General features: G+C 40.5%; 1 protein-coding gene across 10 annotated transcripts in view; it reads left to right on the top strand.

The window, feature by feature from the left end:
* The window catches only part of LOC126267309 (kalirin), a 2,010,890-nt gene that overhangs the window by 1,330,312 nt on the left and 667,800 nt on the right, over positions 1 to 12,778 (top strand). The gene's annotated exons all lie outside the window — the stretch shown is intronic.

The raw sequence follows: 12,778 nt of genomic DNA, 5'->3' as shown, positions 1-12,778 counted from the left end.
ACAAGCAATGATCACACGCACGGCACAGCGGACACACCAGGAACTGCGGTGTTGGCCGTCGAATGGCACTAGCTGCGCAGTGTTTGTGCACCCCGCCGTCAGTGTCAGCCAGTTTGCCGTGGCATACGGAGCTCAATCGCAGTCTGTAACACTGGTAGCATGCCGCGACAGCGTGGACGTGAACCGTATGTGCAGTTGACGGACTTTGAGCAAGGGCGTATAGTGGGTGTGCAGGAGGCCGGGTGGACGTACCGCTGAATTGCTCAACACGTGGGGCGTGAGGTCTCCACAGTACATCGATGTTGTCGCCAGTGGTCGGCGGAAGGTGCACGTGCCTGTCGACCTGGGACCGGACCGCAGCGATGCACGGATGCACGCCAAGACCGTAGGATCCTACGCAGTGCCGTAGGGGACCACACCGCCACTTCCCAGCAAATTAGGGACACTGTTGCTCCTGGGGTATCGGCAAGGACCATTTGCAACCATCTCCATGAAGCTGGGCTACGGTCCCGCACACCGTTAGGCCGTCTTCCGCTCACGCCCCAACATCGTGCAGCCCGCCTCCAGTGGTGTCGCGACAGGCATGAATGAAGGGACGAATGGAGACGTATCGTCTTCAGCAATGAGAGTCGCTTCTGCCTTGGTGCCAATGATGGTCGTATGCGTGTTTGGCGCCGTGCAGGTGAGCGCCACAATCAGGGCTGCATACGACCGAGGCACACAGGGCCAACACCCGGCATCATGGTGTGGGGAGCTATCTCCTACACTGGCCGTACACCTCTGGTGATCATCGAGGGGACACTGAATAGTGCACGGTACATCCAAACCGTCATCGAACCCATCATTCTACCATTCCTAGACCGGCAACGGAACTTGCTGTTCCAACAGGACAATGCACGTCCGCATGTATCCCGTGCCACCCAACGTGCTCTAGAAGGTGTAAGTCAACTACCCTGGCCAGCAAGATCTCCGGATCTGTCCCCCATTGAGCATGTTTGGGACTGGATGAAGTGTCGTCTCACTCAGTCTGCACGTCCAGCACGAACGCTGGTCCAACTGAGGCGCCAGGTGGAAATGGCATGGCAAGCCGTTCCACAGGAGTACATCCAGCATCTCTATGATCGTCTCCATGGGAGAATAACAGCCTGCATTGCTGCGAAAGGTGGATATACGCTGTACTAGTGCCGACATTGTGCATGCTCTGTTGCCTGTGTCTATGTGCCTGTGGTTCTGTCAGTGTGATCATGTGATGTATCTGACCCCAGGAATGTGTCAATAAAGTTTCACCTTCCTGGGACAATGAATTCACGGTGTTCTTATTTCAATTTCCAGGAGTGTATAAAAGCTTTCCTTTTGTGGTCACAGTAAGGAAAGGCAATGCTGCAACAGAGATAGCATGTGTTGATAATGACAGAGCTGTAAGTCGCTGAACATATGATTCAAAATGGTTTTGAATGTTACTGAGCTTATGACACTATTTCTTAACAACCCCATAGGTTTCTATGAAGGGCAAGGCAGTGAAGACAGGCCACCTGAACTACATCCACATCTACATTTACAAACATACTCTGCAAGCCACCATTTGGTGCAGGGTGGAGTGTACTTTGTACCACTACTAGCCATTTCCTTTTCTGTTCCATTTGCAAAGAGACCCAGGAGAAAATGAAGCAGGCAAAAAGGAATACAAACGTCTCAAAAATGAGATCGACAGGAAGTGCAAAATGGCTAAACAGGGATGGATAGAGGACTAATGTAAGGATGTAGAAGCTTATCTCACTAGGGGTAAGATAGATACTGCCTACAGGAAAATTAAAGAGACCTTTGGAGAGAAGATAACGACGTGTATGAATATCAAGAGCTCAGATGGCAACCCAGTTCTAAGCAAAGAAGGGAAGGCAGAAAGGTGGAAGGAGTATATAGAAGGATTATACAAGGGCGATGTACTTGAGGACAATATTATGGAAATGGAAGAGGATGTAGATGAAGACGAAATGGGAGATACGATTCTGCGTGAAGAGTTTGACAGAGCACTGAAAGACCTGAGTCGAAACAAGGCCCCCGGAGTAGACAACATTGCATTAGAACTACTGACGGCCTTGGGAGAGCCAGTCATGACAAAACTCTACCAGCTGTTGAGCAAGATGTATGAGACAGGCGAAATACCCTCAGACTTCAAGAAGAATATAATAATCCCAATCCCAAAGAAAGCAGGTGCTGACAGATGTGAAAATTACCGAACTATCAGTTTAATAAGTCACAGCTGCAAAATACTAGCTCGAATTCTTTACAGACGAATGGAAAAACTGGTAGATGCGGACCTTGGGGAGGATCAGTTTGGATTTCGTAGAAATGTTGGAACACGTGAGGCATTACTGACCTTACGACTTATCTTAGAAGAAAGATTAAGAAAAGGCAAACCTACGTTTCTAGCATTTGTAGACTTAGAGAAAGCTTTTGACAATGTTGACTGGAATACTCTTTTTCAGATTCTAAAGGTGGCAGGGGTAAAATACAGGGAGCGAAAGACTATTTACAATTTGTACAGAAACCAGATGGCAGTCATAAGAGTCGAGGGGCATGAAAGGGAAGCAGTGGTTGGGAAAGGAGTGAGACAGGGTTGTAGCCTCTCCCCGATGTTATTCAATCTGTATATTGAGCAAGCTGTAAAGGAAACAAAAGAAAAATTTGGAGTAGGTATTAAAATTCATGGAGAAGAAGTAAAAACATTGAGGTTCGCCGATGAGATTGTAATTCTGTCAGAGACGGCAAAGGACTTGGAAGAGCAGTTGAACGGAATGGACAGTGTCTTGAAAGGAGGATAAAAGATGAACATCAACAAAAGCAAAACGAGGATAATGGAATGTAGTCAAATTAAATCGGGTGATGCTGAGGGAATTAGATTAGGAAATGAGACACTTAAAGGAGGTAAGGAGTTTTGCTATTTAGGAAGTAAAATAACTGATGATGGTCGAAGTAGAGAGGATATAAAATGTAGACTGGCAATGGCAAGGAAAGCGTTTCTGAAGAAGAGAAATTTGTTAACATCGAATATAGATTTATGTATCAGGAAATCGTTTCTGAAAGTATTTGTTTGGAGTGTAGCCATGTATGGAAGTGAAACATGGACGATAACTAGTTTGGACAAGAAGAGAATAGAAGCTTTCGAAATGTGGTGCTACAGAAGAATACTGAAGATAAGGTGGATAGATCACGTAACTAATGAGGAGGTATTGATTAGGATTGGGGAGAAGAGAAGTTTGTGGCACAACTTGACTAGAAGAAGGGATCGGTTGGTAGGACATGTTTTGAGGCATCAAGGGATCACAAATTTAGCATTGGAGGGCAGCGTGGAGGGTAAAAATCGTAGAGGGAGACCGAGAGATGAGTACACTAAGCAGATTCAGAAGGATGTAGGTTGCAGTAGGTACCGGGAGATGAAGCAGCTTGCACAGGATAGAGTAGCATGGAGAGCTGCATCAAACCAGTCTCAGGACTGAAGACAACAACAACAACATGTGCTTCCTTATGAGCCCTTACTTCTCTTATCATGTTCCGTATCCAAAACATGCACCAGTGATGGTAGAATCATTCTGCAGCCACCTTCAAATGCCATTCCTGTAAATTTTCTCAATGGTGTTTCATGAGAAGAATGTAGTCATCCCTTCAGTGATGCCAATTTTAGTTCATGAAGCTTCTCCATGACACTTGCGTGTTGATTAAACCTACCAGCAAGAAAATATGTTCCGAGTAGGGTCTTAAGGGGTGGGAAAGACCACAATCATTTAGTAGCAGTGTTAACAAACTGCTGCGTAAACAAAGAGAACTTCATCTCAGATTCACAAGAAGTAAACATCAAGCTGACAAACAAAAGCTGCACAAAGCAAAAATGAGTGCAAGAAGAGCAGTGAGAGAAGATCATAACATGGTCCCTCATTCAATCATCGCACGAATGTCAAAATGACAGATATTGAGATAACCGATTAAGGAATAGAAAAACAACTACAATTTCATAGTAGCAGAAAGGTTTCAGGACCAGATGAGATACCTGTACGATTCTACAATTATTATGCCAAAGACCTTGCTCCCTTCTGGCAGTAATTTACTGTAGATCACCTGAGCAATGATGGGTTCCTAGCAACTGGAAGAAAACACAGGTCATTCCAGTTTTTAAGTAGGGCCGTAGGACAGATGCACACAATTATAGACCTATATTGTTGTTGTCAATCTGTTGTAGAATTATAGAACATGATGTTTTTGTAGAATGAAAATCTCCTCTATAAAAATCAGCATGGACTCCACAAACAGAGATTCTGTGAAACTCAGCTCACTCTTTTCCTCCATGGTATCCATAGTGCCATAGACAATGGTGGTCAGGTTGATTCTGTGTTCTTTGACTTAGGAAGGCATTTGACACCGTCCCACACCACCGTTTAGTAACAAAATTTTTAGCTTGTCAAAAATTGGAGTAGGTTTGTGACTGAATTCAAGACATCCTTGTGGATAGATCTCAACACATTTCCCTTAACAGAACAAAATTAACAGATCAAAAAGTAATTTCTGAAGTACCCCAAGGAAGTGTGATAGCTGTTGCTACTGCTTACAATATATAAAAATGATCTAGTAGAAAGCATCAGGTGCTCTTTAAAGCTGTTTGCAGATAATGTGGTTCTCTGTAACAAAGTAGTAACATCAGAAGATAGTAACAACTTGTGGAATGACCTCTAGAGAATGGTGCAGGCTCTGGCAGTTGACTCTGAACATAAATAAATGTAACATATTGCACATACTTAGAAAAAGAAATCCACTGCTGTACTGCTACACTATTGATGGCAAACTGATGGAAAGAGTATTTACATAAAATATCTAGGAGTAACTATCCAGAGTGACCTCAAGTGGAATGACCACATAAAACAAATAGTGGGAAAATCAGAGGCCAGATGGAGATTCATAGGAAGAATCTTCAGGAAATAAATCATTCATGAAGGAAATGGTTTATAAGGTGCTTGTTTGACTGGTCTTGAGTATTGTTCATCTATCCAGGATCCCTACCAGGTAGGACTGACAGAAGAGATAGAGAAGATATAACAAAAAGTGGCATGTTTCATCACGGGACCATTTAGCCAGTGCAGGAGCATTATGGAGATGCTCAACAAACTCCATTGGTAGATGTTACAAGAAAAGGTGTTGTGCATCACAGTGAGATTTACTATTAAAATTTTGAGAGAGCACTTTTCAGTGAGTCAGTCAATGTATTACTTTCCCCCACATACATTCCATGTAATGACCAGGAGGAGAAAATTCAGGAAATTAGAGCCAATACAGAGGTATACTGACAATACTTCTTCCCATGCGCTATTTGTGAGTGAGACAGGGTTGGAGGGCTCAGTTAATGGTACAAAAGTACACTCCACCACACACCATTTGGTGGCTTGTAGAGTATGATGTAGATGAACAAATCTAGCAGCTCACCTCTGAACTGTTTCAATGCCTTCTTTTAATCTGACCTGTTGGGGATCCCAGCACTTGAGTAGTACTCAATAAAGGATTGCACTAATATTCTATGTGCTGTCTCCTTAATAGATGAGCTACAATTGTCTTAAATTCTCACAATAAACCAAAATCTTATCATTTGCATCCACTACTGCTGTCCGTACATGCTCCTTCCATTTCAAATCACTTTGCGATGTCTTGCCTAGATGTTTAGTAGATGTGACGACGTCACACAGCACACTACCAGTGCTATATTCAAACATTAAGGGCTTTTTCTTCTGTTCTTTTCCAGTCAATCACGTTTTTCAGCATTTACAACAAGCTGCCATTCATCACACCAACTAGAAATGTTGCGCAAGTCATCTAATACCATCCTACAGTAGCTCAATAACAACACTATCCTGTACACCACAGCATCATCAGGAAACAGCTGTGGATTTCTGACCACATTCTCCACCAGATCATTTATGTATATAGAGAATAAAAGCAGTCCCTGGGGCACATGTGATGATACCCTTGTCTCTTATGAATATTTGATGTTGAGGACAGCATACTGGCTTCTGTTATATAAGAAGTCTTTGAGCCAATCACACATCTGGGAAACTAATCCACGTACATTGACCTTTGTTAACAGTATGCAGCGGGGCACCATGCCAGATGGATTCAGGAAATCTAGAAATCCATGTCTTGCAGGATGTCATGTGGGGAAAGGGCAAGCTTAGTTTCTCATGAATGATGCTTTATAAGTCCATGTTCCTTTGTGGACAGAAGCTTTTCCATCTCAAGGACATTAGTTATATTTGATCTCAGAATATGTTCAAAAATTCTTACCAAACTGCTGTTGGTATGTAATTTTACAGGTTAGTTTTTTTATCCTACTTATGTACAGGAGTCACCTGCACTTTTTTGCAGTTGCTTGAGACTCTGCACTGACAAAGAGATTTATGATAAATGCAAGGTAAGCAAGGGTCCAGTGCTGTTGAGTATTCTTTGTAAATCTGAATTGGGAGTCCTTCCAGACCTGGTGACTTATTTGTTTTCACAACTTTCAGCAGTTTTTCTGCACCAGGGATGCCTATTACTATGCTCTCCATATGGGAGTTTATGTGATGATGAAATGGTAGTATGCCTTACAATCTTCTCACATGGATTATTTTTAAATGTGAAATTTAAAACTTAAGCTTTCCTTTTGATGTCTTCTCTTGATGCACCACACTGGTCAAAGATTGGCAACTGGTTAGAAACCATTGACTCACTTAGTGATTTTACATATAGATCAGAATTTTGACAGATTCTCAACAAAATATTTTGCTTAGGTATAATAGTGGAAATTGTTTACACATTATGCTTTAGTCTTTTTACAGGTACAGGAATGTCTTTTGACTTTGCCTGTAGTCATTTGCATGTTATTTTTTGAACTGAGAATACAGCAGTGTCTACTTCCTCAGTAGCTTCTGAATTTTTTAAAAATTAAGCCATGATGTGTCTTTCCTGTCATTAATACACTTGCTCAGCACATTCTTCTCCAGAGCGTGATTTACAGTCGAGTGAGAGGTTGCCCATATTTCCTCTATGTCCATCATATTTTTACTAAATGATGTCCATTCATTCTTGAAGTGGGGTGACAGCAACTGCTTATCTGCTTTTTCTAGAAAAAATACCTTCCTAGCCTTCTTGATGGATTTATTTACCTTAGTAACCATTGTCAGTATGAGGATGTCACAATTACTAATCCCTGGCTTTACATTGACACTTTTGATTATTGAGGCCTGTTGGTAGCCACAAGGTGTAAAGTATTTCCATATTTTGTGGTCTGTCAAACTGGGTGCTCAAGGCAGGTTTCGGAAAACTTGTTCAAAACCACTTCACCAGACAGTCTTGTCTTTATCACCTACAGTGAATCCATAGATGTCCCATTTTGCGTTCAGCAGGTTAAAGTTGCCTCCAACTAATAAGGCATTATCTGGATATTTTCACACTACTGAACATATACTTTCTTTGAATAATTGTAAAACTTGTCATGGCAGAATCAGTTGGCCAGTAAAAACATCAGATGATAAACTTGTTTTCACCCAGAGGTGCTACTTGCATCCAGATAAGTTCACAGTTAGACTCGATTTCAACCTTGATTGACACAGTGCTTTTGTCAATTGCTATGAACACTTCCCCTGCTATGGCATCTAAGCTTTCTACTTCAGGTTTTAGCCAGCATTTGGTTCTGGGAATAACCTGAGCTTGACAGCTTTTCTGGAGCCAGTAAATTCAGGAACTTTGTTATGAATACTTTGACAATTTACTGTACAAGCTGTCTTTACTTTGTATGCAGTATGATGTTGCTCTCTGCTTACAGACAATCATTCATCAGAGGATCCCCAACTACCATCTAATCAACAGAACCCCCATGATCACTTCACAACTACTCTGCTTCTCAAGTAGCTGCTTTCTTTGTGTAGTGCACTCCTGTCCTCTGAAGAGAGCCCTGAAATTTTTCACCCCATATTCCACGTCAAGAAATCTGCAGCTAAGACCATCACAGAATAGGTGGAGCCTTTGCTTGAGACCATTCACTCGACTCCAAACCAAAGGATCCTGATCAACTTAGGGGTTGATGCTGGAAATTGTAGGCACTGTTTTGCATCCCCAAGCATAGCCAGCAGTCATCACTTCTGTCTGTCACCCACAGGAACTGAGGATGGTCTTAGAAACCAAGCAAAAGACTTCATTGACACTGATGTGAGCCACAACTTACAGATGACTGTACCCAGAATGCTTGCTAGCCACAAGCAAGGCCTCCTTCACATCTCAGATAATCCGACTGGCAGATATACTAAGCGCACATTGGATTTATTTCCAGCCCTTAATGCTGTTTCCCTAAGGAATTCCATAATATGTCTAACACTGGAACTCCTGATAACTCCCCCCTCTGCCCATGTGCCTGCTTGGACCCTGCTGAAAGAGCAGCCACCTGTCCACCCACAAGGTGATTTGGTGAGGCCAGGTGACCAGCCTCCACACTAATTCTCTGCCTTGAGTGATACAAATACACCTGCACTGAGCATGGATCTGCTGCATCAGGTACTCTGCAAAGTGCCTCATCAGTGGAGCCAGTTGGTGTGAGTTGTCCCATGATACACACCAGATTCGTCATCACTGCTGCAGCCTGAGGCAGCAAACTGGTGCTGGCTGATGGTGATGAAAAGTGTTTTCAGCTGTTTGCAAAGTGTGCAAACTCTTGCATGTACATACAGAATGCACACATCCTAAACATCCTAGCACTACAAACTTAAGAATCAACTACAAAATCACACAGAGAAAGCTAAATACACAATTTGTTACTATCCTGGTGTGTCACCATTGGTGGTTGATTCTTTTCTGAGCTGTGTTGCTGGCCATTCACAAAAATTATAGCTGCACTATAGACTGTGCAAATCGCACTGCACAGTACTGAAATGGGAGATTGCACCAGATGCAAGGAATTTAACAATAAACTATGAAAGTGTATAGAAAAAGCCAAATAAGGAATTTACTACTCTCCTCGTGTCGTAAGTGGCAAGTGGAGCCTGAGTGATTAAATATGTGAAGGTGCAGTTTTCCTTAAGTTACAGCAGAGCGTGTGAAGAATTGTCCGAAGCATGCAGATAATTCTTAACTAATTGTAGGTGCCAAATAGTAACAGATATTTTTTTTAAAAGTAATCTTTTTCTGTGGTTTTGAAAAAACCATCAAAGAAGCATTTAGTGATATAAAATGTATGGAGCTGAATCAAACAGATCATTATTATGGCACCATCAAAATAAGCCCTGCAAATGTCTGGCCGACTGTATCAGACAAGGTACCGACGTTGTAAATGTATAAGCAAACATGTAACTCAAGTATGTTTCATGTATTTATTATTATTATTATTATTATTATTATTATTATGACTGTTATATCAGTTGCTCAGAATGCTGATCTTTAGTACTGATACTTTCTATAAAGCAAGGCCAGACAGATAACACTGCACATAATAGAATCTCATCAAGATGTCATCACTACATAGGCCTGTGTCATACAGCATTTCATGACTTTGACAGATGTTTACATTTCCTTGCAGACCTGTCATTTTAATTTTTCATGTAGATAAAACTCTGGAGGTTTTAAGTTTGGTGAGCTGTATGTCTTGAGTGACTGAACAAGTGGTCTCCAAGTATTCTGTTAAGAAGTCTGTAATTATCTGTGAAGAATATCTGCCAAGTTGGTACCACTTGGTCTCCCTCATGATCCTTGAGATGACTTCCACTAATTGTGGCAGCTTACTTGTGAATAAGTGTACTTACTTATGTCTGTTTAAGAGTCCCATCAACAAAACAGAGAGTAATGCAATTCTTAAAAAACTCACAACACACATTGAAATGCCAATGTCTTTATTTGTCCACTGATGAGTAGTGCATACAGTACAGATTGATTTGTGCATGAATCACTTATGATTCATGCATAGAGACACTGCATCAGTGTGCACATTTCATATGTATTGATCTAAGAACTGAACCATAACTGATTTTGAAAGCCATTTCCATGAAGCTGTTGATGGACCAAAGTGTGGAAAAGATGAAATGCATTAGAATGTTGTCTTTGAACACACCGTTGGCTGATCCCGCTCATACATTCAACCCGCCTCATAGTGACATCTGCAGTGTGTGTTATCACTTGTAATATATTGCTGTTCTTATTCATTGGCATATTTTATTTTTCAGACTTTCATGTCTTGAGATTTGTTTTACAATGTTTGCAAAGATTCGTAAAGATGTACCATGAGGGCTTTCTATGATCCATATATTATTTAGCATACAACAAACACACCACTGTTCTAACAGTTTGCTGATATACATCACAAATGAAAACTGTGTCCATTTTTTAATTATTACATACCTTGTTAAAGTCTTGATAACTCCACGAGAAAGTTGTGGGCCCACTACAACAGCAGAGCATAGTCTGATGAATTTCTAGCACACAGGTAAAATACATGGTATGTAACTGAGTGATGGGTTTGCTTGTTATGATAACATAAAGTTTGTGGGACAACTTCTCCTGAGAGCTGGACAGTGGTTCTGGGATGTGTTACCTTGTTACTATTTGGTCAAGCTCCACTCATGTTATGTCACTTACGTCCTCCTCTAAGGCTTCTTCCAGTTTTGCAGAAAAAAGTATAGTTCCATAAAAAATGAAAACAAAAATCGGTGTCATAGTTTGGTAGCTGGAAACATTGAAAATTAGTTGTGTGCATAAAATATTGGCAACATTATTCACTATATCTCACAAACCATGTCTTGAATTAGTTACTTGTTTAGGATATATTTTGCGTGGCTTGTTTTGAACAAATGCATAGATGTGAGTTACTAATTCCTACACACTACCTTTTACACATTACAATAGTAGGCGTTGTTCTATAGATTAGGAGTTGTCAAAGAGAAACTTTTTCAGTTTGTTTTCTAATGTTACTTCACTGTTTGCCAGACATTTTATATTACTGGGTAAGTGATCAAAAATTGTGTTGCAGTATTGTGCACAGCTTTTTGGGCTAAAGACAGCCTTAATGTGGAGTAATGAATGCCATTTTTTCTTGTCATATTGCAATTGTGTATGTCATTGCTCCTTTTGAACCAGAGTGGATTATTTATAACAAACTTCATGAGGGAATATATATAATTTGAAGCAGTAGTCAAAATGCCCAACTCCTTAAACAAATGTCTAGAAGATGTTACGAAAAGGAAAGATTCCTACATACCATAAAGATGACATTTTGAGTTGCAGACAGGTGCAACGAAAATACTGTTACACACTGACATTTTGGCCAAAGCCTTTTTCAGAAAAGACGTAAAGACACACACACACACACACACACACACACACACACACACACACACACACAAACACACATTCACAAAAGCAGGCACACCTCATGCACAAATGACCATTATCTCTGGCCAGTCTAGCCTGACTTCCTTCATTATTTTTTTTCTGCATTCCCTTGGATAGATACAAATTGTCCACACCTTATTAACTGGCTTAAATCAACCTATGTATAGCCATATAACACTCTGCAGGGTTTAGTGTGAATAACAACTGTAATAATAATAGTAATGACAATAATGTGGCAGTTATAGTAATGTATTTTCAGTTGCACAGCTAAATTGTGAAGATGCTACTAGGTACTTTGCTTGGTTACAACAAGAAAATGCCTCTGGATTGTCAAAAAGAATAGCTCACCCAGTGAGGCATTTCAGTTAATTGTAAGTCTTCCTAGTCATCTATAGGGCATCTTCCTTGCAAACATTGCAGTGCTTCATTATTTCATTGGTATAGTAGTCTTTCCAAGAAGATCTTAGTCTGCCAGATGATATTGATTCAAAAATTTTCTTGATCCTTGGGTGAATTTCCATGAAGCTGCTGAAGGACCAAAGTGTGGGAAGGATGAAATGTGTTCAAATGTAGTCATCACAGAACCCACCATTGGCTGATCCCACTAACACATTCAACCTGCCTCATAGTGACATCTGAAGCGTGTGTTGTTATGTGTAAAATATTGCTGACATATTTAATGCATTCTCTAAAAATGCCCATACCACTTTCTGATTTTGTTTCAGTCCTATCTGGCACTGCTTCATTTGCTTTAATTCTGTCTCTTATTTCATCACTAGTTTTTTCTTGATTCTCAATGTTCTGGTGCTCCATTATAAATAAACCATTTCCACAGCTGTCATGTTTCTTTTGAGTTCTGCCTTTAAAAGCATCCTTAGTTTCAATCCATAGCAAATGACATATTCAACCATCAACCAACCCACTCTTTTCTTATTGTTCTTGAAAATTAACTTGTCCCACCAAAATGACTCTATACACCCTATTACTTTTCTGCTTTTTTTTCTATATTTTACTTCTGTGTTACCCAATCCACTTTTGTCAATATATACCCCTAGATATTTGAATTTTTCTCCCTGTTTCATAACTGTTCTGTCATTACGCTGTACTTTAAATCTACTGTTAATATTCACTACAAGATATTTGATTTATGTTAGACTCATCTATAATCCCCATTTGAAATATTCTTGATATAATCATAAGCACGAGATCATATTTAGATTGTGCTAGAATGGCTTTATAATAAGTAAAACTTACCGAAAACACTTGTGCATCATTAATAATAATAATTCCTATTCCTCCACAGCTTCCTTTTCGCCTTCTGAGAGCCACTTTTACATACAATGGAACTAAATAAGTGACATACTGCAGATCAGTCTCAGCTCTTTTGTGA

The sequence above is a fragment of the Schistocerca gregaria genome, chromosome 4 (assembly GCF_023897955.1).
Source record: "Schistocerca gregaria isolate iqSchGreg1 chromosome 4, iqSchGreg1.2, whole genome shotgun sequence".
NCBI lineage: Eukaryota > Metazoa > Arthropoda > Insecta > Orthoptera > Acrididae > Schistocerca > Schistocerca gregaria.
This window is presented reverse-complemented; position numbering and strand designations above follow the sequence as displayed.